Source organism: Stigmatopora argus, chromosome 19 (assembly GCF_051989625.1).
Source record: "Stigmatopora argus isolate UIUO_Sarg chromosome 19, RoL_Sarg_1.0, whole genome shotgun sequence".
NCBI lineage: Eukaryota > Metazoa > Chordata > Actinopteri > Syngnathiformes > Syngnathidae > Stigmatopora > Stigmatopora argus.
In genome coordinates this window covers 3,558,126-3,579,671 of record NC_135405.1, presented here as the reverse complement: position 1 = coordinate 3,579,671, position 21,546 = coordinate 3,558,126, and the positions used below count along the sequence as shown (strand labels likewise).

General features: G+C 41.3%; 19 non-coding genes across 19 annotated transcripts; all 19 read left to right on the top strand.

Annotated features, from left to right (window-relative positions):
• The first annotated feature begins 162 nt into the window (after window positions 1-162).
• On the top strand, window positions 163-276 carry LOC144065115 (U5 spliceosomal RNA). Its single transcript, XR_013297013.1, has one exon. It is a non-coding gene; the product is annotated as a U5 spliceosomal RNA (small nuclear RNA).
• Window positions 277-1,469: 1,193 nt separating this feature from the next.
• On the top strand, window positions 1,470-1,634 carry LOC144065192 (U1 spliceosomal RNA). The gene has a single exon (XR_013297086.1). It is a non-coding gene; the product is annotated as a U1 spliceosomal RNA (small nuclear RNA).
• A 1,127-nt stretch (window positions 1,635-2,761) lies between these two features.
• LOC144065073 (U2 spliceosomal RNA) lies at window positions 2,762-2,952 on the top strand. The gene has a single exon (XR_013296975.1). It is a non-coding gene; the product is annotated as a U2 spliceosomal RNA (small nuclear RNA).
• Window positions 2,953-3,601: 649 nt separating this feature from the next.
• Window positions 3,602-3,715, top strand: LOC144065114 (U5 spliceosomal RNA). The gene has a single exon (XR_013297012.1). It is a non-coding gene; the product is annotated as a U5 spliceosomal RNA (small nuclear RNA).
• A 738-nt stretch (window positions 3,716-4,453) lies between these two features.
• Window positions 4,454-4,617, top strand: LOC144065229 (U1 spliceosomal RNA). Its single transcript, XR_013297120.1, has one exon. It is a non-coding gene; the product is annotated as a U1 spliceosomal RNA (small nuclear RNA).
• Window positions 4,618-5,744: 1,127 nt separating this feature from the next.
• LOC144065072 (U2 spliceosomal RNA) lies at window positions 5,745-5,935 on the top strand. Its single transcript, XR_013296974.1, has one exon. It is a non-coding gene; the product is annotated as a U2 spliceosomal RNA (small nuclear RNA).
• Window positions 5,936-6,816: 881 nt separating this feature from the next.
• On the top strand, window positions 6,817-6,930 carry LOC144065112 (U5 spliceosomal RNA). Its single transcript, XR_013297011.1, has one exon. It is a non-coding gene; the product is annotated as a U5 spliceosomal RNA (small nuclear RNA).
• Window positions 6,931-8,123: 1,193 nt separating this feature from the next.
• Window positions 8,124-8,288, top strand: LOC144065224 (U1 spliceosomal RNA). Its single transcript, XR_013297115.1, has one exon. It is a non-coding gene; the product is annotated as a U1 spliceosomal RNA (small nuclear RNA).
• A 1,128-nt stretch (window positions 8,289-9,416) lies between these two features.
• Window positions 9,417-9,607, top strand: LOC144065064 (U2 spliceosomal RNA). The gene has a single exon (XR_013296966.1). It is a non-coding gene; the product is annotated as a U2 spliceosomal RNA (small nuclear RNA).
• Window positions 9,608-10,256: 649 nt separating this feature from the next.
• LOC144065111 (U5 spliceosomal RNA) lies at window positions 10,257-10,370 on the top strand. The gene has a single exon (XR_013297010.1). It is a non-coding gene; the product is annotated as a U5 spliceosomal RNA (small nuclear RNA).
• A 1,193-nt stretch (window positions 10,371-11,563) lies between these two features.
• Window positions 11,564-11,728, top strand: LOC144065180 (U1 spliceosomal RNA). Its single transcript, XR_013297075.1, has one exon. It is a non-coding gene; the product is annotated as a U1 spliceosomal RNA (small nuclear RNA).
• A 1,127-nt stretch (window positions 11,729-12,855) lies between these two features.
• On the top strand, window positions 12,856-13,046 carry LOC144065058 (U2 spliceosomal RNA). The gene has a single exon (XR_013296960.1). It is a non-coding gene; the product is annotated as a U2 spliceosomal RNA (small nuclear RNA).
• Window positions 13,047-13,696: 650 nt separating this feature from the next.
• Window positions 13,697-13,810, top strand: LOC144065138 (U5 spliceosomal RNA). Its single transcript, XR_013297036.1, has one exon. It is a non-coding gene; the product is annotated as a U5 spliceosomal RNA (small nuclear RNA).
• Window positions 13,811-15,003: 1,193 nt separating this feature from the next.
• LOC144065168 (U1 spliceosomal RNA) lies at window positions 15,004-15,168 on the top strand. Its single transcript, XR_013297064.1, has one exon. It is a non-coding gene; the product is annotated as a U1 spliceosomal RNA (small nuclear RNA).
• Window positions 15,169-16,295: 1,127 nt separating this feature from the next.
• LOC144065061 (U2 spliceosomal RNA) lies at window positions 16,296-16,486 on the top strand. The gene has a single exon (XR_013296963.1). It is a non-coding gene; the product is annotated as a U2 spliceosomal RNA (small nuclear RNA).
• A 681-nt stretch (window positions 16,487-17,167) lies between these two features.
• Window positions 17,168-17,281, top strand: LOC144065140 (U5 spliceosomal RNA). Its single transcript, XR_013297037.1, has one exon. It is a non-coding gene; the product is annotated as a U5 spliceosomal RNA (small nuclear RNA).
• A 1,193-nt stretch (window positions 17,282-18,474) lies between these two features.
• On the top strand, window positions 18,475-18,639 carry LOC144065223 (U1 spliceosomal RNA). Its single transcript, XR_013297114.1, has one exon. It is a non-coding gene; the product is annotated as a U1 spliceosomal RNA (small nuclear RNA).
• A 1,127-nt stretch (window positions 18,640-19,766) lies between these two features.
• On the top strand, window positions 19,767-19,957 carry LOC144065081 (U2 spliceosomal RNA). Its single transcript, XR_013296983.1, has one exon. It is a non-coding gene; the product is annotated as a U2 spliceosomal RNA (small nuclear RNA).
• Window positions 19,958-20,607: 650 nt separating this feature from the next.
• On the top strand, window positions 20,608-20,721 carry LOC144065109 (U5 spliceosomal RNA). The gene has a single exon (XR_013297008.1). It is a non-coding gene; the product is annotated as a U5 spliceosomal RNA (small nuclear RNA).
• The last annotated feature ends 825 nt before the right edge of the window (window positions 20,722-21,546 follow it).

Here is a 21,546-nt window from a genome sequence, read left to right as displayed (position 1 = left end):
AATTCAGTAGCTGCAACGTGATTGGCAGCATAATACAGCTGCTGCAACGTGATTGGCTGCTCAAAGGACTGGGGTCGCCCACTAGTTAGTAGTGCGTTAGCCTGTGTGTTGAAGTACTATTGCGGATATAGACCTAGCTCGTTCTGTTTTGCTTGCGTCAGCACACTCTTATTTCTCTTCAAATCGCACAAATCTTTCGCCTTTTACTAAAGATTTCCGTGGGGAGGAATAATAAGAGTTTTATCCAATTTTTTGATGCTCTGCTCAAACGGAGCTTCCCTCATCTGTCAAAATAAAATTACTATACTATTCTAAAAAGCAGCATCTTCCATCAGATTCCTACTTCACTGCTTATTTAAAGCACATCTATGTCAGTAAGCATCTTATGTTTCTTAGGGAAAGTCTATTTCAACTAAGGGGGTCTACCCGCCTACGGAATTTTGTTGTTTGAATTTTACCTGATAGTGCCTAGGATTGTCAGGGGTTTTATTTCTTTTTCTTTTTTACTTTTTATTTCGTTTTCTATTTTACTTCATTCTCATTCATTCCTTTTTTAAATAAAATTTACTCACGATTCTCTGCGTCCTTGGTATCCCTTCAACCTTTGGACCCCAGCCCATAAGGAAGAAACAGTCCTGGAAAAGGATCTTTATGCTGTGTACACAGACTTTTCTGGATCTTGCTCACCCACTGGGATCGTCAGGTATCTTGGGATCCGGCTCGAAGGACCATGTAAATGTTAGGTTTAAACACCAGACATTTGTATCACCAATCTGAAAGAAGGAAATCACAGAGAATTGAGTCAACTTTATTTGCAGTGAGAGGGTCGGGGACTGCTCGGTCGCAATCCTCCGACACACTCTGAAGATGTCTCCTCTCGCCTTGTCTCTTATTGTGTCAAGTTACAGGAAGTTTCAAGCTGATCAGAGGAAAGAGGGAGTTTTCTCTCAGTTACAAAAGGTTCTTTGATGTATGACCATATGCTTTTTCAAGGTAACACTTTTACAGTCTCTTTCCCGATCTCCCGCAATCTTCACACAATGGTTCAAACAGGATCCAGACCCCTGGGGCAGTTCCCCTTTGTTGAATAAGGTGAAACTTCCCCCAGGGCTCAAGACACCCCTAATTCTATTAGCAAGCATTTCCACAGTCATACCAGAATCAGGATAACTTATTTACAATAATTCCAACATTTGTCAAGTAGGTTACTCCGAAAAAGGGGCGCATGCGCATTGACTCTGTATGAGAGCAGCAGTGCATGATGGGATTTTTTAAAATCATACTTTAAAGCTAAATTAAAGACCGGTCAGTTGATGTAATGACTCAACTATTACATGTACTAGTTCTCGGTAGAATTGCCTTATACAGGGTGTGTGTTTATGACTACGTGATTACGGTGTAGCAAACGAGTTTGTGACTAAAAATGGCGAGCATGCGAAACAAGAGGGTGCTGCATTTGTGTACAATTCATACTTACCTGGCAGGGGAGACACCATGATCATGAAGGTGGTTCACTCAGGGTGAGGCCCAGCCATTGCACTCCTGGTTGTGCTGACCCCTGCGAATTCCCCAAATGTGGGAATCTCGACTGCATAATTTCTGGTAGAGGGGGACTGCGTTCGCGCTCTCCCCTGGTCATCTGTTAAAAAACAAGAAGGTCATCGCTCATATTGGTTTCCTACACTTCAGTTGTGACCTCTCAAAGCCTTCACTGTTGGCCCAATCTTAATCACAGACTGATATTAATTATATGTTGTCCATGAATACTTATTAAGAAATTCCAAATTGTCTGTTAGCTTCCTTTCAATGCTTTCGCCCAGGTTGCACTGCTTCCAGATGTGTGTTTTCATATTGAAGCATTTAACCAATCACATTTCAGCCATTATTTGTTGCCAGGGTCAGAAATCTGCCCCAAGGCCTTCACAATCAGTTCTGCAGGGTCTGCTGCATTAAACAAGCGTTGCAAGGGACTGTTGCTTTAACCAATCAGAATTCGATTTGGTGACACCAAGGCCTTCTCGCAGGCGTAGGGATACGTCATTGCCTTCTCGCAGTCAATGTTTTGATCATCAGCCTGTGATGTTTCCAAAATGGTCACATATTGAGCTCTACAATAAGGCCAAAAGGATAGAGAGAAAACTTAAAACTGTAGTATTTTCTTCTTCAAATCGTTTTAATATTTTCATTCCCCCCCAAAACTTTGGCTTTCAATTATTGTGTATTTGGTTATTTTGCCTCTGAGGTGATTGTTCAATTAAGGCCAGTTATAATTTATATTATTTGAATTAAATATCTTGAAATTCAACTATACTAGTTGAATTGTGAGTTGATCAATTTTGTGACATACTAGTGGAAAGTTGTCATTGTTCATCACAACACCAGGAAACAGGAAGTAATACGTTAAGCAGGGGTTGTTGATTTGTTGTCATTTTTTGCCAAATGTTGCTCAAATAAATGGCTTTTCACTGCAAAAATTGTGTTTGCCAATCAGAGAACCTTGGGGTGCCGGTAAATAGGTTAAGGTTATTGCTACTTTCCTATGGACCATTGTGAGTCACATGACCTCAAGGACTCCACATTTTCAAAGCATTTGTTCAATTTAAATACAGAAAAGCAACATGTTTTTTCACCTGTTATCAAACAGAGTGTGTAGTTTTCAGTGTGTTGTATAAAGTGTGCTTTTGTTGTCATGTGATCTGTGTGACCATTACTATAGGTCGTAATGGCTGGAAAGAAGTCGTCCTTCCTGACAGTATTGGTCATCGCTTCTCGGCCTTTTGGCTAAGATCAAGTGTAGTATCTGTTCTTATCAGATTAATATCTGATATGTCCCCTATCTGGGGACCTTATATTAAATTGATTTTTGGAACTGGGAGATGGAATAGGGGCTTGCTCTGTCCACTCCACGCATCGACCTGGTATTGCAGTACTTCCAGGAATGGTGCACCCCCTAACAATGTCAATATACATGCATTTCCTTCCCTCTAAACCAGGGGTGTCCAAACTATTCCACAAAGGGCCGCAGTGGGTGCGGGTTTTCATTCCAACCCATCAAGATGACACCTTTTCACCAATTGGGTGTCCTACAAGTGCAATCAGTGGATTGCAGTCAGGTGCTTCTTGTTCCCATTGGTCAAAATGTCTGTGCTGGATCGGTTGGAACAAAAACCTGCACCCACAGCGGCCCTCGAGGACCGGTTTGGCCATCCCTGCTCTAAACCTATAGACTTCTCCACAAAGTTGAGTTAGAGGTAAAATTATGTTACCCATGCTTAATTACTGTATTGAGTTAATCTCTGATAGTTGAAAATACTACTCGGTCATTTGGATTTATTATAAATTTCACTAGACCTCCAATAAATCCAACCTATTTACACCCACATGATGTATGTATATGCCCTGCTTCAATCACAACGCTGCTGCAATGCCCTGACTGCTTAATTCAGTAGCTGCAACGTGATTGGCAGCATAATACAGCTGCTGCAACGTGATTGGCTGCTCAAAGGACTGGGGTCGCCCACTAGTTAGTAGTGCGTTAGCCTGTGTGTTGAAGTACTATTGCGGATATAGACCTAGCTCGTTCTGTTTTGCTTGCGTCAGCACACTCTTATTTCTCTTCAAATCGCACAAATCTTTCGCCTTTTACTAAAGATTTCCGTGGGGAGGAATAATAAGAGTTTTATCCAATTTTTTGATGCTCTGCTCAAACGGAGCTTCCCTCATCTGTCAAAATAAAATTACTATACTATTCTAAAAAGCAGCATCTTCCATCAGATTCCTACTTCACTGCTTATTTAAAGCACATCTATGTCAGTAAGCATCTTATGTTTCTTAGGGAAAGTCTATTTCAACTAAGGGGGTCTACCCGCCTACGGAATTTTGTTGTTTGAATTTTACCTGATAGTGCCTAGGATTGTCAGGGGTTTTATTTCTTTTTCTTTTTTACTTTTTATTTCGTTTTCTATTTTACTTCATTCTCATTCATTCCTTTTTTAAATAAAATTTACTCACGATTCTCTGCGTCCTTGGTATCCCTTCAACCTTTGGACCCCAGCCCATAAGGAAGAAACAGTTCTGGAAAAGGATCTTTATGCTGTGTACACAGACTTTTCTGGATCTTGCTCACCCACTGGGATCGTCAGGTATCTTGGGAACTTATTTACAATAATTCCAACAATTGTCAAGTAGGTTACTCCGAAAAAGGGGCGCATGCGCATTGACTCTGTATGAGAGCAGCAGTGCATGATGGGATTTTTTAAAATCATACTTTAAAGCTAAATTAAAGACCGGTCAGTTGATGTAATGACTCAACTATTACATGTACTAGTTCTCGGTAGAATTGCCTTATACAGGGTGTGTGTTTATGACTACGTGATTACGGTGTAGCAAACGAGTTTGTGACTAAAAATGGCGAGCATGCGAAACAAGAGGGTGCTGCATTTGTGTACAATTCATACTTACCTGGCAGGGGAGACACCATGATCATGAAGGTGGTTCACTCAGGGTGAGGCCCAGCCATTGCACTCCTGGTCGGCTGACCCCTGCGAATTCCCCAAATGTGGGAATCTCGACTGCATAATTTCTGGTAGAGGGGGACTGCGTTCGCGCTCTCCTCTGGTCATCTGTTAAAAAACAAGAAGGTCATCGCTCATATTGGTTTCCTACACTTCAGTTGTGACCTCTCAAAGCCTTCACTGTTGGCCCAATCTTAATCACAGACTGATATTAATTATATGTTGTCCGTGAATACTTATTAAGAAATTCCAAATTGTCTGTTAGCTTCCTTTCAATGCTTTCGCCCTGGTTGCACTGCTTCCAGATGTGTGTTTTCATATTGAAGCATTTAACCAATCACATTTCAGCCATTATTTGTTGCCAGGGTCAGAAATCTGCCCCAAGGCCTTCACAATCAGTTCTGCAGGGTCTGCTGCATTAAACAAGCGTTGCAAGGGACTGTTGCTTTAACCAATCAGAATTCGATTTGGTGACACCAAGGCCTTCTCGCAGGCGTAGGGATACGTCATTGCCTTCTCGCAGTCAATGTTTTGATCATCAGCCTGTGATGTTTCCAAAATGGTCACATATTGAGCTCTACAATAAGGCCAAAAGGATAGAGAGAAAACTTAAAACTGTAGTATTTTCTTCTTCAAATCGTTTTAATATTTTCATTCCCCCCCAAAACTTTGGCTTTCAATTATTGTGTATTTGGTTATTTTGCCTCTGAGGTGATTGTTCAATTAAGGCCAGTTATAATTTATATTATTTGAATTAAATATCTTGAAATTCAACGATACTAGTTGAATTGTGAGTTGATCAATTTTGTGACATACTAGTGGAAAGTTGTCATTGTTCATCACAACACCAGGAAACAGGAAGTAATACGTTAAGCAGGGGTTGTTGATTTGTTGTCATTTTTTGCCAAATGTTGCTCAAATAAATGGCTTTTCACTGCAAAAATTGTGTTTGCCAATCAGAGAACCTTGGGGTGCCGGTAAATAGGTTAAGGTTATTGCTACTTTCCTATGGACCATTGTGAGTCACATGACCTCAAGGACTCCACATTTTCAAAGCATTTGTTCAATTTAAATACAGAAAAGCAACATGTTTTTTCACCTGTTATCAAACAGAGTGTGTAGTTTTCAGTGTGTTGTATAAAGTGTGCTTTTGTTGTCATGTGATCTGTGTGACCATTACTATAGGTCGTAATGGCTGGAAAGAAGTCGTCCTTCCTGACAGTATTGGTTATCGCTTCTCGGCCTTTTGGCTAAGATCAAGTGTAGTATCTGTTCTTATCAGTTTAATATCTGATATGTCCCCTATCTGGGGACCTTGTATTAAATTGATTTTTGGAACTGGGAGATGGAATAGGGGCTTGCTCTGTCCACTCCACGCATCGACCTGGTATTGCAGTACTTCCAGGAATGGTGCACCCCCTAACAATGTCAATATACATGCATTTCCTTCCCTCTAAACCAGGGGTGTCCAAACTATTCCACAAAGGGCCGCAGTGGGTGCGGGTTTTCATTCCAACCCATCAAGATGACACCTTTTCACCAATCGGGTGTCCTACAAGTGCAATCAGTGGATTGCAGTCAGGTGCTTCTTGTTCTCATTGGTCAAAATGTCTGTGCTGGATCGGTTGGAACAAAAACCTGCACCCACAGCGGCCCTCGAGGACCGGTTTGGCCATCCCTGCTCTAAACCAGGGGTGTCCAAAACTATTCCACAAAGGGCCGCAGTGGGTGCGGGTTTTCATTCCAACCCATCAAGATGACACCTTTTCACCAATCGGGTGTCCTACAAGTGCAATCAGTGGATTGCAGTCAGGTGCTTCTTGTTCTCATTGGTCAAAATGTCTGTGCTGGATCGGTTGGAACAAAAACCTGCACCCACAGCGGCCCTCGAGGACCGGTTTGGCCATCCCTGCTCTAAACCTATAGACTTCTCCACAAAGTTGAGTTAGAGGTAAAATTATGTTACCCATGCTTAATTACTGTATTGAGTTAATCTCTGATAGTTGAAAATACTACTCGGTCATTTGGATTTATTATAAATTTCACTAGACCTCCAATAAATCCAACCTATTTACACCCACATGATGTATGTATATGCCCTGCTTCATATCACAACGCTGCTGCAATGCCCTGACTGCTTAATTCAGTAGCTGCAACGTGATTGGCAGCATAATACAGCTGCTGCAACGTGATTGGCTGCTCAAAGGACTGGGGTCGCCCACTAGTTAGTAGTGCGTTAGCCTGTGTGTTGAAGTACTATTGCGGATATAGACCTAGCTCGTTCTGTTTTGCTTGCGTCAGCACACTCTTATTTCTCTTCAAATCGCACAAATCTTTCGCCTTTTACTAAAGATTTCCGTGGGGAGGAATAATAAGAGTTTTATCCAATTTTTTGATGCTCTGCTCAAACGGAGCTTCCCTCATCTGTCAAAATAAAATTACTATACTATTCTAAAAAGCAGCATCTTCCATCAGATTCCTACTTCACTGCTTATTTAAAGCACATCTATGTCAGTAAGCATCTTATGTTTCTTAGGGAAAGTCTATTTCAACTAAGGGGGTCTACCCGCCTACGGAATTTTGTTGTTTGAATTTTACCTGATAGTGCCTAGGATTGTCAGGGGTTTTATTTCTTTTTCTTTTTTACTTTTTATTTCGTTTTCTATTTTACTTCATTCTCATTCATTCCTTTTTTAAATAAAATTTACTCACGATTCTCTGCGTCCTTGGTATCCCTTCAACCTTTGGACCCCAGCCCATAAGGAAGAAACAGTCCTGGAAAAGGATCTTTATGCTGTGTACACAGACTTTTCTGGATCTTGCTCACCCACTGGGATCGTCAGGTATCTTGGGATCCGGCTCGAAGGACCATGTAAATGTTAGGTTTAAACACCAGACATTTGTATCACCAATCTGAAAGAAGGAAATCACAGAGAATTGAGTCAACTTTATTTGCAGTGAGAGGGTCGGGGACTGCTCGGTCGCAATCCTCCGACACACTCTGAAGATGTCTCCTCTCGCCTTGTCTCTTATTGTGTCAAGTTACAGGAAGTTTCAAGCTGATCAAAGGAAAGAGGGAGTTTTCTCTCAGTTACAAAAGGTTCTTTGATGTATGACCATATGCTTTTTCAAGGTAACACTTTTACAGTCTCTTTCCCGATCTCCCGCAATCTTCACACAATGGTTCAAACAGGATCCAGACCCCTGGGGCAGTTCCCCTTTGTTGAATAAGGTGAAACTTCCCCCAGGGCTCAAGACACCCCTAATTCTATTAGCAAGCATTTCCACAGTCATACCAGAATCAGGATAACTTATTTACAATAATTCCAACAATTGTCAAGTAGGTTACTCCGAAAAAGGGGCGCATGCGCATTGACTCTGTATGAGAGCAGCAGTGCATGATGGGATTTTTTAAAATCATACTTTAAAGCTAAATTAAAGACCGGTCAGTTGATGTAATGACTCAACTATTACATGTACTAGTTCTCGGTAGAATTGCCTTATACAGGGTGTGTGTTTATGACTACGTGATTACGGTGTAGCAAACGAGTTTGTGACTAAAAATGGCGAGCATGCGAAACAAGAGGGTGCTGCATTTGTGTACAATTCATACTTACCTGGCAGGGGAGACACCATGATCATGAAGGTGGTTCACTCAGGGTGAGGCCCAGCCATTGCACTCCTGGTTGTGTTGACCCCTGTGAATTCCCCAAATGTGGGAATCTCGACTGCATAATTTCTGGTAGAGGGGGACTGCGTTCGCGCTCTCCCCTGGTCATCTGTTAAAAAACAAGAAGGTCATCGCTCATATTGGTTTCCTACACTTCAGTTGTGACCTCTCAAAGCCTTCACTGTTGGCCCAATCTTAATCACAGACTGATATTAATTATATGTTGTCCATGAATACTTATTAAGAAATTCCAAATTGTCTGTTAGCTTCCTTTCAATGCTTTCGCCCTGGTTGCACTGCTTCCAGATGTGTGTTTTCATATTGAAGCATTTAACCAATCACATTTCAGCCATTATTTGTTGCCAGGGTCAGAAATCTGCCCCAAGGCCTTCACAATCAGTTCTGCAGGGTCTGCTGCATTAAACAAGCGTTGCAAGGGACTGTTGCTTTAACCAATCAGAATTCGATTTGGTGACACCAAGGCCTTCTCGCAGGCGTAGGGATACGTCATTGCCTTCTCGCAGTCAATGTTTTGATCATCAGCCTGTGATGTTTCCAAAATGGTCACATATTGAGCTCTACAATAAGGCCAAAAGGATAGAGAGAAAACTTAAAACTGTAGTATTTTCTTCTTCAAATCGTTTTAATATTTTCATTCCCCCCCAAAACTTTGGCTTTCAATTATTGTGTATTTGGTTATTTTGCCTCGGAGGTGATTGTTCAATTAAGGCCAGTTATAATTTATATTATTTGAATGAAATATCTTGAAATTCAACGATACTAGTTGAATTGTGAGTTGATCAATTTTGTGACATACTAGTGGAAAGTTGTCATTGTTCATCACAACACCAGGAAACAGGAAGTAATACGTTAAGCAGGGGTTGTTGATTTGTTGTCATTTTTTGCCAAATGTTGCTCAAATAAATGGCTTTTCACTGCAAAAATTGTGTTTGCCAATCAGAGAACCTTGGGGTGCCGGTAAATAGGTTAAGGTTATTGCTACTTTCCTATGGACCATTGTGAGTCACATGACCTCAAGGACTCCACATTTTCAAAGCATTTGTTCAATTTAAATACAGAAAAGCAACATGTTTTTTTCACCTGTTATCAAACAGAGTGTGTAGTTTTCAGTGTGTTGTATAAAGTGTGCTTTTGTTGTCATGTGATCTGTGTGACCATTACTATAGGTCGTAATGGCTGGAAAGAAGTCGTCTTTCCTGACAGTATTGGTTATCGCTTCTCGGCCTTTTGGCTAAGATCAAGTGTAGTATCTGTTCTTATCAGTTTAATATCTGATATGTCCCCTATCTGGGGACCTTATATTAAATTGATTTTTGGAACTGGGAGATGGAATAGGGGCTTGCTCTGTCCACTCCACGCATTGACCTGGTATTGCAGTACTTCCAGGAATGGTGCACCCCCTAACAATGTCAATATACATGCATTTCCTTCCCTCTAAACCAGGGGTGTCCAAACTATTCCACAAAGGGCCGCAGTGGGTGCGGGTTTTCATTCCAACCCATCAAGATGACACCTTTTCACCAATCGGGTGTCCTACAAGTGCAATCAGTGGATTGCAGTCAGGTGCTTCTTGTTCTCATTGGTCAAAATGTCTGTGCTGGATCGGTTGGAACAAAAACCTGCACCCACAGCGGCCCTCGAGGACCGGTTTGGCCATCCCTGCTCTAAACCTATAGACTTCTCCACAAAGTTGAGTTAGAGGTAAAATTATGTTACCCATGCTTAATTACTGTATTGAGTTAATCTCTGATAGTTGAAAATACTACTCGGTCATTTGGATTTATTATAAATTTCACTAGACCTCCAATAAATCCAACCTATTTACACCCACATGATGTATGTATATGCCCTGCTTCAATCACAACGCTGCTGCAATGCCCTGACTGCTTAATTCAGTAGCTGCAACGTGATTGGCAGCATAATACAGCTGCTGCAACGTGATTGGCTGCTCAAAGGACTGGGGTCGCCCACTAGTTAGTAGTGCGTTAGCCTGTGTGTTGAAGTACTATTGCGGATATAGACCTAGCTCGTTCTGTTTTGCTTGCGTCAGCACACTCTTATTTCTCTTCAAATCGCACAAATCTTTCGCCTTTTACTAAAGATTTCCGTGGGGAGGAATAATAAGAGTTTTATCCAATTTTTTGATGCTCTGCTCAAACGGAGCTTCCCTCATCTGTCAAAATAAAATTACTATACTATTCTAAAAAGCAGCATCTTCCATCAGATTCCTACTTCACTGCTTATTTAAAGCACATTTATGTCAGTAAGCATCTTATGTTTCTTAGGGAAAGTCTATTTCAACTAAGGGGGTCTACCCGCCTACGGAATTTTGTTGTTTGAATTTTACCTGATAGTGCCTAGGATTGTCAGGGGTTTTATTTCTTTTTCTTTTTTACTTTTTATTTCGTTTTCTATTTTACTTCATTCTCATTCATTCCTTTTTTAAATAAAATTTACTCACGATTCTCTGCGTCCTTGGTATCCCTTCAACCTTTGGACCCCAGCCCGTAAGGAAGAAACAGTCCTGGAAAAGGATCTTTATGCTGTGTACACAGACTTTTCTGGATCTTGCTCACCCACTGGGATCGTCAGGTATCTTGGGATCCGGCTCGAAGGACCATGTAAATGTTAGGTTTAAACACCAGACATTTGTATCACCAATCTGAAAGAAGGAAATCACAGAGAATTGAGTCAACTTTATTTGCAGTGAGAGGGTCGGGGACTGCTCGGTCGCAATCCTCCGACACACTCTGAAGATGTCTCCTCTCGCCTTGTCTCTTATTGTGTCAAGTTACAGGAAGTTTCAAGCTGATCAAAGGAAAGAGGGAGTTTTCTCTCAGTTACAAAAGGTTCTTTGATATATGACCATATGCTTTTTCAAGGTAACACTTTTACAGTCTCTTTCCCGATCTCCCGCAATCTTCACACAATGGTTCAAACAGGATCCAGACCCCTGGGGCAGTTCCCCTTTGTTGAATAAGGTGAAACTTCCCCCAGGGCTCAAGACACCCCTAATTCTATTAGCAAGCATTTCCACAGTCATACCAGAATCAGGATAACTTATTTACAATAATTCCAACAATTGTCAAGTAGGTTACTCCGAAAAAGGGGCGCATGTGCATTGACTCTGTATGAGAGCAGCAGTGCATGATGGGATTTTTTAAAATCATACTTTAAAGCTAAATTAAAGACCGGTCAGTTGATGTAATGACTCAACTATTACATGTACTAGTTCTCGGTAGAATTGCCTTATACAGGGTGTGTGTTTATGACTACGTGATTACGGTGTAGCAAACGAGTTTGTGACTAAAAATGGCGAGCATGCGAAACAAGAGGGTGCTGCATTTGTGTACAATTCATACTTACCTGGCAGGGGAGACACCATGATCATGAAGGTGGTTCACTCAGGGTGAGGCCCAGCCATTGCACTCCTGGTTGTGCTGACCCCTGCGAATTCCCCAAATGTGGGAATCTCGACTGCATAATTTCTGGTAGAGGGGGACTGCGTTCGCGCTCTCCCCTGGTCATCTGTTAAAAAACAAGAAGGTCATCGCTCATATTGGTTTCCTACACTTCAGTTGTGACCTCTCAAAGCCTTCACTGTTGGCCCAATCTTAATCACAGACTGATATTAATTATATGTTGTCCATGAATACTTATTAAGAAATTCCAAATTGTCTGTTAGCTTCCTTTCAATGCTTTCGCCCTGGTTGCACTGCTTCCAGATGTGTGTTTTCATATTGAAGCATTTAACCAATCACATTTCAGCCATTATTTGTTGCCAGGGTCAGAAATCTGCCCCAAGGCCTTCACAATCAGTTCTGCAGGGTCTGCTGCATTAAACAAGCGTTGCAAGGGACTGTTGCTTTAACCAATCAGAATTCGATTTGGTGACACCAAGGCCTTCTCGCAGGCGTAGGGATACGTCATTGCCTTCTCGCAGTCAATGTTTTGATCATCAGCCTGTGATGTTTCCAAAATGGTCACATATTGAGCTCTACAATAAGGCCAAAAGGATAGAGAGAAAACTTAAAACTGTAGTATTTTCTTCTTCAAATCGTTTTAATATTTTCATTCCCCCCAAAAACTTTGGCTTTCAATTATTGTGTATTTGGTTATTTTGCCTCTGAGGTGATTGTTCAATTAAGGCCAGTTATAATTTATATTATTTGAATGAAATATCTTGAAATTCAACGATACTAGTTGAATTGTGAGTTGATCAATTTTGTGACATACTAGTGGAAAGTTGTCATTGTTCATCACAACACCAGGAAACAGGAAGTAATACGTTAAGCAGGGGTTGTTGATTTGTTGTCATTTTTTGCCAAATGTTGCTCAAATAAATGGCTTTTCACTGCAAAAATTGTGTTTGCCAATCAGAGAACCTTGGGGTGCCGGTAAATAGGTTAAGGTTATTGCTACTTTCCTATGGACCATTGTGAGTCACATGACCTCAAGGACTCCACATTTTCAAAGCATTTGTTCAATTTAAATACAGAAAAGCAACATGTTTTTTCACCTGTTATCAAACAGAGTGTGTAGTTTTCAGTGTGTTGTATAAAGTGTGCTTTTGTTGTCATGTGATCTGTGTGACCATTACTATAGGTCGTAATGGCTGGAAAGAAGTCGTCCTTCCTGACAGTATTGGTTATCGCTTCTCGGCCTTTTGGCTAAGATCAAGTGTAGTATCTGTTCTTATCAGTTTAATATCTGATACGTCCCCTATCTGGGGACCTTATATTAAATTGATTTTTGGAACTGGGAGATGGAATAGGGGCTTGCTCTGTCCACTCCACGCATCGACCTGGTATTGCAGTACTTCCAGGAATGGTGCACCCCCTAACAATGTCAATATACATGCATTTCCTTCCCTCTAAACCAGGGGTGTCCAAACTATTCCACAAAGGGCCGCAGTGGGTGCGGGTTTTCATTCCAACCCATCAAGATGACACCTTTTCACCAATCGGGTGTCCTACAAGTGCAATCAGTGGATTGCAGTCAGGTGCTTCTTGTTCTCATTGGTCAAAATGTCTGTGCTGGATCGGTTGGAACAAAAACCTGCACCCACAGCGGCCCTCGAGGACCGGTTTGGCCATCCCTGCTCTAAACCTATAGACTTCTCCACAAAGTTGAGTTAGAGGTAAAATTATGTTACCCATGCTTAATTACTGTATTGAGTTAATCTCTGATAGTTGAAAATACTACTCGGTCATTTGGATTTATTATAAATTTCACTAGACCTCCAATAAATCCAACCTATTTACACCCACATGATGTATGTATATGCCCTGCTTCATATCACAACGCTGCTGCAATGCCCTGACTGCTTAATTCAGTAGCTGCAACGTGATTGGCAGCATAATACAGCTGCTGCAACGTGATTGGTTGCTCAAAGGACTGGGGTCGCCCACTAGTTAGTAGTGCGTTAGCCTGTGTGTTGAAGTACTATTGCGGATATAGACCTAGCTCGTTCTGTTTTGCTTGCGTCAGCACACTCTTATTTCTCTTCAAATTGCACAAATCTTTCGCCTTTTACTAAAGATTTCCGTGGGGAGGAATAATAAGAGTTTTATCCAATTTTTTGATGCTCTGGTCAAACGGAGCTTCCCTCATCTGTCAAAATAAAATTACTATACTATTCTAAAAAGCAGCATCTTCCATCAGATTCCTACTTCACTGCTTATTTAAAGCACATTTATGTCAGTAAGCATCTTATGTTTCTTAGGGAAAGTCTATTTCAACTAAGGGGGTCTACCCGCCTACGGAATTTTGTTGTTTGAATTTTACCTGATAGTGCCTAGGATTTTCAGGGGTTTTATTTCTTTTTCTTTTTTACTTTTTATTTCGTTTTCTATTTTACTTCATTCTCATTCATTCCTTTTTTAAATAAAATTTACTCACGATTCTCTGCGTCCTTGGTATCCCTTCAACCTTTGGACCCCAGCCCGTAAGGAAGAAACAGTCCTGGAAAAGGATCTTTATGCTGTGTACACAGACTTTTCTGGATCTTGCTCACCCACTGGGATCGTCAGGTATCTTGGGATCCGGCTCGAAGGACCATGTAAATGTTAGGTTTAAACACCAGACATTTGTATCACCAATCTGAAAGAAGGAAATCACAGAGAATTGAGTCAACTTTATTTGCAGTGAGAGGGTCGGGGACTGCTCGGTCGCAATCCTCCGACACACTCTGAAGATGTCTCCTCTCGCCTTGTCTCTGATTGTGTCAAGTTACGGGAAGTTTCAAGCTGATCAAAGGAAAGAGGGAGTTTTCTCTCAGTTACAAAAGGTTCTTTGATATATGACCATATGCTTTTTCAAGGTAACACTTTTACAGTCTCTTTCCCGATCTCCCGCAATCTTCACACAATGGTTCAAACAGGATCCAGACCCCTGGGGCAGTTCCCCTTTGTTGAATAAGGTGAAACTTCCCCCAGGGCTCAAGACACCCCTAATTCTATTAGCAAGCATTTCCACAGTCATACCAGAATCAGGATAACTTATTTACAATAATTCCAACAATTGTCAAGTAGGTTACTCCGAAAAAGGGGCGCATGCGCATTGACTCTGTATGAGAGCAGCAGTGCATGATGGGATTTTTTAAAATCATACTTTAAAGCTAAATTAAAGACCGGTCAGTTGATGTAATGACTCAACTATTACATGTACTAGTTCTCGGTAGAATTGCCTTATACAGGGTGTGTGTTTATGACTACGTGATTACGGTGTAGCAAACGAGTTTGTGACTAAAAATGGCGAGCATGCGAAACAAGAGGGTGCTGCATTTGTGTACAATTCATACTTACCTGGCAGGGGAGACACCATGATCATGAAGGTGGTTCACTCAGGGTGAGGCCCAGCCATTGCACTCCTGGTTGTGCTGACCCCTGCGAATTCCCCAAATGTGGGAATCTCGACTGCATAATTTCTGGTAGAGGGGGACTGCGTTCGCGCTCTCCCCTGGTCATCTGTTAAAAAACAAGAAGGTCATCGCTCATATTGGTTTCCTACACTTCAGTTGTGACCTCTCAAAGCCTTCACTGTTGGCCCAATCTTAATCACAGACTGATATTAATTATATGTTGTCCATGAATACTTATTAAGAAATTCCAAATTGTCTGTTAGCTTCCTTTCAATGCTTTCGCCCTGGTTGCACTGCTTCCAGATGTGTGTTTTCATATTGAAGCATTTAACCAATCACATTTCAGCCATTATTTGTTGCCAGGGTCAGAAATCTGCCCCAAGGCCTTCACAATCAGTTCTGCAGGGTCTGCTGCATTAAACAAGCGTTGCAAGGGACTGTTGCTTTAACCAATCAGAATTCGATTTGGTGACACCAAGGCCTTCTCGCAGGCGTAGGGATACGTCATTGCCTTCTCGCAGTCAATGTTTTGATCATCAGCCTGTGATGTTTCCAAAATGGTCACATATTGAGCTCTACAATAAGGCCAAAAGGATAGAGAGAAAACTTAAAACTGTAGTATTTTCTTCTTCAAATCGTTTTAATATTTTCATTCCCCCCCAAAACTTTGGCTTTCAATTATTGTGTATTTGGTTATTTTGCCTCGGAGGTGATTGTTCAATTAAGGCCAGTTATAATTTATATTATTTGAATGAAATATCTTGAAATTCAACGATATTAGTTGAATTGTGAGTTGATCAATTTTGTGACATACTAGTGGAAAGTTGTCATTGTTCATCACAACACCAGGAAACAGGAAGTAATACGTTAAGCAGGGGTTGTTGATTTGTTGTCATTTTTTGCCAAATGTTGCTCAAATAAATGGCTTTTCACTGCAAAAATTGTGTTTGCCAATCAGAGAACCTTGGGGTGCCGGTAAATAGGTTAAGGTTATTGCTACTTTCCTATGGACCATTGTGAGTCACATGACCTCAAGGACTCCACATTTTCAAAGCATTTGTTCAATTTAAATACAGAAAAGCAACATGTTTTTTCACCTGTTATCAAACAGAGTGTGTAGTTTTCAGTGTGTTGTATAAAGTGTGCTTTTGTTGTCATGTGATCTGTGTGACCATTACTATAGGTCGTAATGGCTGGAAAGAAGTCGTCCTTCCTGACAGTATTGGTTATCGCTTCTCGGCCTTTTGGCTAAGATCAAGTGTAGTATCTGTTCTTATCAGTTTAATATCTGATACGTCCCCTATCTGGGGACCTTATATTAAATTGATTTTTGGAACTGGGAGATGGAATAGGGGCTTGCTCTGTCCACTCCACGCATCGACCTGGTATTGCAGTACTTCCAGGAATGGTGCATCCCCTAACAATGTCGATATACATGCATTTCCTTCCCTCTAAACCAGGGGTGTCCAAACTATTCCACAAAGGGCCGCAGTGGGTGCGGGTTTTCATTCCAACCCATCAAGACGACACCTTTTCACCAATCGGGTGTCCTACAAGTGCAATCAGTGGATTGCAGTCAGGTGCTTCTTGTTCTCATTGGTCAAAATGTCTGTGCTGGATCGGTTGGAACAAAAACCTGCACCCACAGCGGCCCTCGACGACCGGTTTGGCCATCCCTGCTCTAAACCTATAGACTTCTCCACAAAGTTGAGTTAGAGGTAAAATTATGTTACCCATGCTTAATTACTGTATTGAGTTAATCTCTGATAGTTGAAAATACTACTCGGTCATTTGGATTTATTATAAATTTCACTAGACCTCCAATAAATCCAACCTATTTACACCCACATGATGTATGTATATGCCCTGCTTCATATCACAACGCTGCTGCAATGCCCTGACTGCTTAATTCAGTAGCTGCAACGTGATTGGCAGCATAATACAGCTGCTGCAACGTGATTGGCAGCATAATACAGCTGCTGCAACGTGATTGGCTGCTCAAAGGACTGGGGTCGCCCACTAGTTAGTAGTGCGTTAGCCTGTGTGTTGAAGTACTATTGCGGATATAGACCTAGCTCGTTCTGTTTTGCTTGCGTCAGCACACTCTTATTTCTCTTCAAATCGCACAAATCTTTCGCCTTTTACTAAAGATTTCCGTGGGGCGGAATAATAAGAGTTTTATCCAATTTTTTGATGCTCTGCTCAAACGGAGCTTCCCTCATCTGTCAAAATAAAATTACTATACTATTCTAAAAAGCAGCATCTTCCATCAGATTCCTACTTCACTGCTTATTTAAAGCACATTTATGTCAGTAAGCATCTTATGTTTCTTAGGGAAAGTCTATTTCAACTAAGGGGGTCTACCCGCCTACGGAATTTTGTTGTTTGAATTTTACCTGATAGTGCCTAGGATTGTCAGGGGTTTTATTTCTTTTTCTTTTTTACTTTTTATTTCGTTTTCTATTTTACTTCATTCTCATTCATTCCTTTTTTAAATAAAATTTACTCACGATTCTCTGCGTCCTTGGTATCCCTTCAACCTTTGGACCCCAGCCCGTAAGGAAGAAACAGTCCTGGAAAAGGATCTTTATGCTGTGTACACAGACTTTTCTGGATCTTGCTCACCCACTGGGATCGTCAGGTATCTTGGGATCCGGCTCGAAGGACCATGTAAATGTTAGGTTTAAACACCAGACATTTGTATCACCAATCTGAAAGAAGGAAATCACAGAGAATTGAGTCAACTTTATTTGCAGTGAGAGGGTCGGGGACTGCTCGGTCGCAATCCTCCGACACACTCTGAAGATGTCTCCTCTCGCCTTGTCTCTTATTGTGTCAAGTTACAGGAAGTTTCAAGCTGATCAAAGGAAAGAGGGAGTTTTCTCTCAGTTACAAAAGGTTCTTTGATGTATGACCATATGCTTTTTCAAGGTAACACTTTTACTGTCTCTTTCCCGATCTCCCGCAATCTTCACACAATGGTTCAAACAGGATCCAGACCCCTGGGGCAGTTCCCCTTTGTTGAATAAGGTGAAACTTCCCCCAGGGCTCAAGACACCCCTAATTCTATTAGCAAGCATTTCCACAGTCATACCAGAATCAGGATAACTTATTTACAATAATTCCAACAATTGTCAAGTAGGTTACTCCGAAAAAGGGGCGCATGCGCATTGACTCTGTATGAGAGCAGCAGTGCATGATGGGATTTTTTAAAATCATACTTTAAAGCTAAATTAAAGACCGGTCAGTTGATGTAATGACTCAACTATTACATGTACTAGTTCTCGGTAGAATTGCCTTATACAGGGTGTGTGTTTATGACTACGTGATTACGGTGTAGCAAACGAGTTTGTGACTAAAAATGGCGAGCATGCGAAACAAGAGGGTGCTGCATTTGTGTACAATTCATACTTACCTGGCAGGGGAGACACCATGATCATGAAGGTGGTTCACTCAGGGCGAGGCCCAGCCATTGCACTCCTGGTTGTGCTGACCCCTGCGAATTCCCCAAATGTGGGAATCTCGACTGCATAATTTCTGGTAGAGGGGGACTGCGTTCGTGCTCTCCCCTGGTCATCTATTAAAAAACAAGAAGGTCATCGCTCATATTGGTTTCCTACACTTCAGTTGTGACCTCTCAAAGCCTTCACTGTTGGCCCAATCTTAATCACAGACTGATATTAATTATATTTTGTCCATGAATACTTATTAAGAAATTCCAAATTGTCTGTTAGCTTCCTTTCAATGCTTTCGCCCTGGTTGCACTGCTTCCAGATGTGTGTTTTCATATTGAAGCATTTAACCAATCACATTTCAGCCATTATTTGTTGCCAGGGTCAGAAATCTGCCCCAAGGCCTTCACAATCAGTTCTGCAGGGTCTGCTGCATTAAACAAGCGTTGCAAGGGACTGTTGCTTTAACCAATCAGAATTCGATTTGGTGACACCAAGGCCTTCTCGCAGGCGTAGGGATACGTCATTGCCTTCTCGCAGTCAATGTTTTGATCATCAGCCTGTGATGTTTCCAAAATGGTCACATATTGAGCTCTACAATAAGGCCAAAAGGATAGAGAGAAAACTTAAAACTGTAGTATTTTCTTCTTCAAATCGTTTTAATATTTTCATTCCCCCCCAAAACTTTGGCTTTCAATTATTGTGTATTTGGTTATTTTGCCTCGGAGGTGATTGTTCAATTAAGGCCAGTTATAATTTATATTATTTGAATTAAATATCCTGAAATTCAACGATACTAGTTGAATTGTGAGTTGATCAATTTTGTGACATACTAGTGGAAAGTTGTCATTGTTCATCACAACACCAGGAAACAGGAAGTAATACGTTAAGCAGGGGTTGTTGATTTGTTGTCATTTTTTGCCAAATGTTGCTCAAATAAATGGCTTTTCACTGCAAAAATTGTGTTTGCCAATCAGAGAACCTTGGGGTGCCGGTAAATAGGTTAAGGTTATTGCTACTTTCCTATGGACCATTGTGAGTCACATGACCTCAAGGACTCCACATTTTCAAAGCATTTGTTCAATTTAAATACAGAAAAGCAACATGTTTTTTCACCTGTTATCAAACAGAGTGTGTAGTTTTCAGTGTGTTGTATAAAGTGTGCTTTTGTTGTCATGTGATCTGTGTGACCATTACTATAGGTCGTAATGGCTGGAAAGAAGTCGTCCTTCCTGACAGTATTGGTTATCGCTTCTCGGCCTTTTGGCTAAGATCAAGTGTAGTATCTGTTCTTATCAGTTTAATATCTGATACGTCCCCTATCTGGGGACCTTATATTAAATAGATTTTTGGAACTGGGAGATGGAATAGGGGCTTGCTCTGTCCACTCCACGCATTGACCTGGTATTGCAGTACTTCCAGGAATGGTGCACCCCCTAACAATGTCAATATACATGCATTTCCTTCCCTCTAAACCAGGGGTGTCCAAACTATTCCACAAAGGGCCGCAGTGGGTGCGGGTTTTCATTCCAACCCATCAAGATGACACCTTTTCACCAATCAGGTGTCCTACAAGTGCAATCAGTGGATTGCAGTCAGGTGCTTCTTGTTCTCATTGGTCAAAATGTCTGTGCTGGATCGGTTGGAACAAAAACCTGCACCCACAGCGGCCCTCGAGGACCGGTTTGGCCATCCCTGCTCTAAACCTATAGACTTCTCCACAAAGTTGAGTTAGAGGTAAAATTATGTTACCCATGCTTAATTACTGTATTGAGTTAATCTCTGATAGTTGAAAATACTACTCGGTCATTTGGATTTATTATAAATTTCACTAGACCTCCAATAAATCCAACCTATTTACACCCACATGATGTATGTATATGCCCTGCTTCATATCACAACGCTGCTGCAATGCCCTGACTGCTTAATTCAGTAGCTGCAACGTGATTGGCAGCATAATACAGCTGCTGCAACGTGATTGGCTGCTCAAAGGACTGGGGTCGCCCACTAGTTAGTAGTGCGTTAGCCTGTGTGTTGAAGTACTATTGCGGATATAGACCTAGCTCGTTCTGTTTTGCTTGCGTCAGCACACTCTTATTTCTCTTCAAATCGCACAAATCTTTCGCCTTTTACTAAAGATTTCCGTGGGGAGGAATAATAAGAGTTTTATCCAATTTTTTGATGCTCTGCTCAAACGGAGCTTCCCTCATCTGTCAAAATAAAATTACTATACTATTCTAAAAAGCAGCATCTTCCATCAGATTCCTACTTCACTGCTTATTTAAAGCACATCTATGTCAGTAAGCATCTTATGTTTCTTAGGGAAAGTCTATTTCAACTAAGGGGGTCTACCCGCCTACGGAATTTTGTTGTTTGAATTTTACCTGATAGTGCCTAGGATTGTCAGGGGTTTTATTTCTTTTTCTTTTTTACTTTTTATTTCGTTTTCTATTTTACTTCATTCTCATTCATTCCTTTTTAAAATAAAATTTACTCACGATTCTCTGCGTCCTTGGTATCCCTTCAACCTTTGGACCCCAGCCCATAAGGAAGAAACAGTCCTGGAAAAGGATCTTTATGCTGTGTACACAGACTTTTCTGGATCTTGCTCACCCACTGGGATCGTCAGGTATCTTGGGATCCGGCTCGAAGGACCATGTAAATGTTAGGTTTAAACACCAGACATTTGTATCACCAATCTGAAAGAAGGAAATCACAGAGAATTGAGTCAACTTTATTTGCAGTGAGAGGGTCGGGGACTGCTCGGTCGCAATCCTCCGACACACTCTGAAGATGTCTCCTCTCGCCTTGTCTCTTATTGTGTCAAGTTACAGGAAGTTTCAAGCTGATCAAAGGAAAGAGGGAGTTTTCTCTCAGTTACAAAAGGTTCTTTGATGTATGACCATATGCTTTTTCAAGGTAACACTTTTACAGTCTCTTTCCCGATCTCCCGCAATCTTCACACAATGGTTCAAACAGGATCCAGACCCCTGGGGCAGTTCCCCTTTGTTGAATAAGGTGAAACTT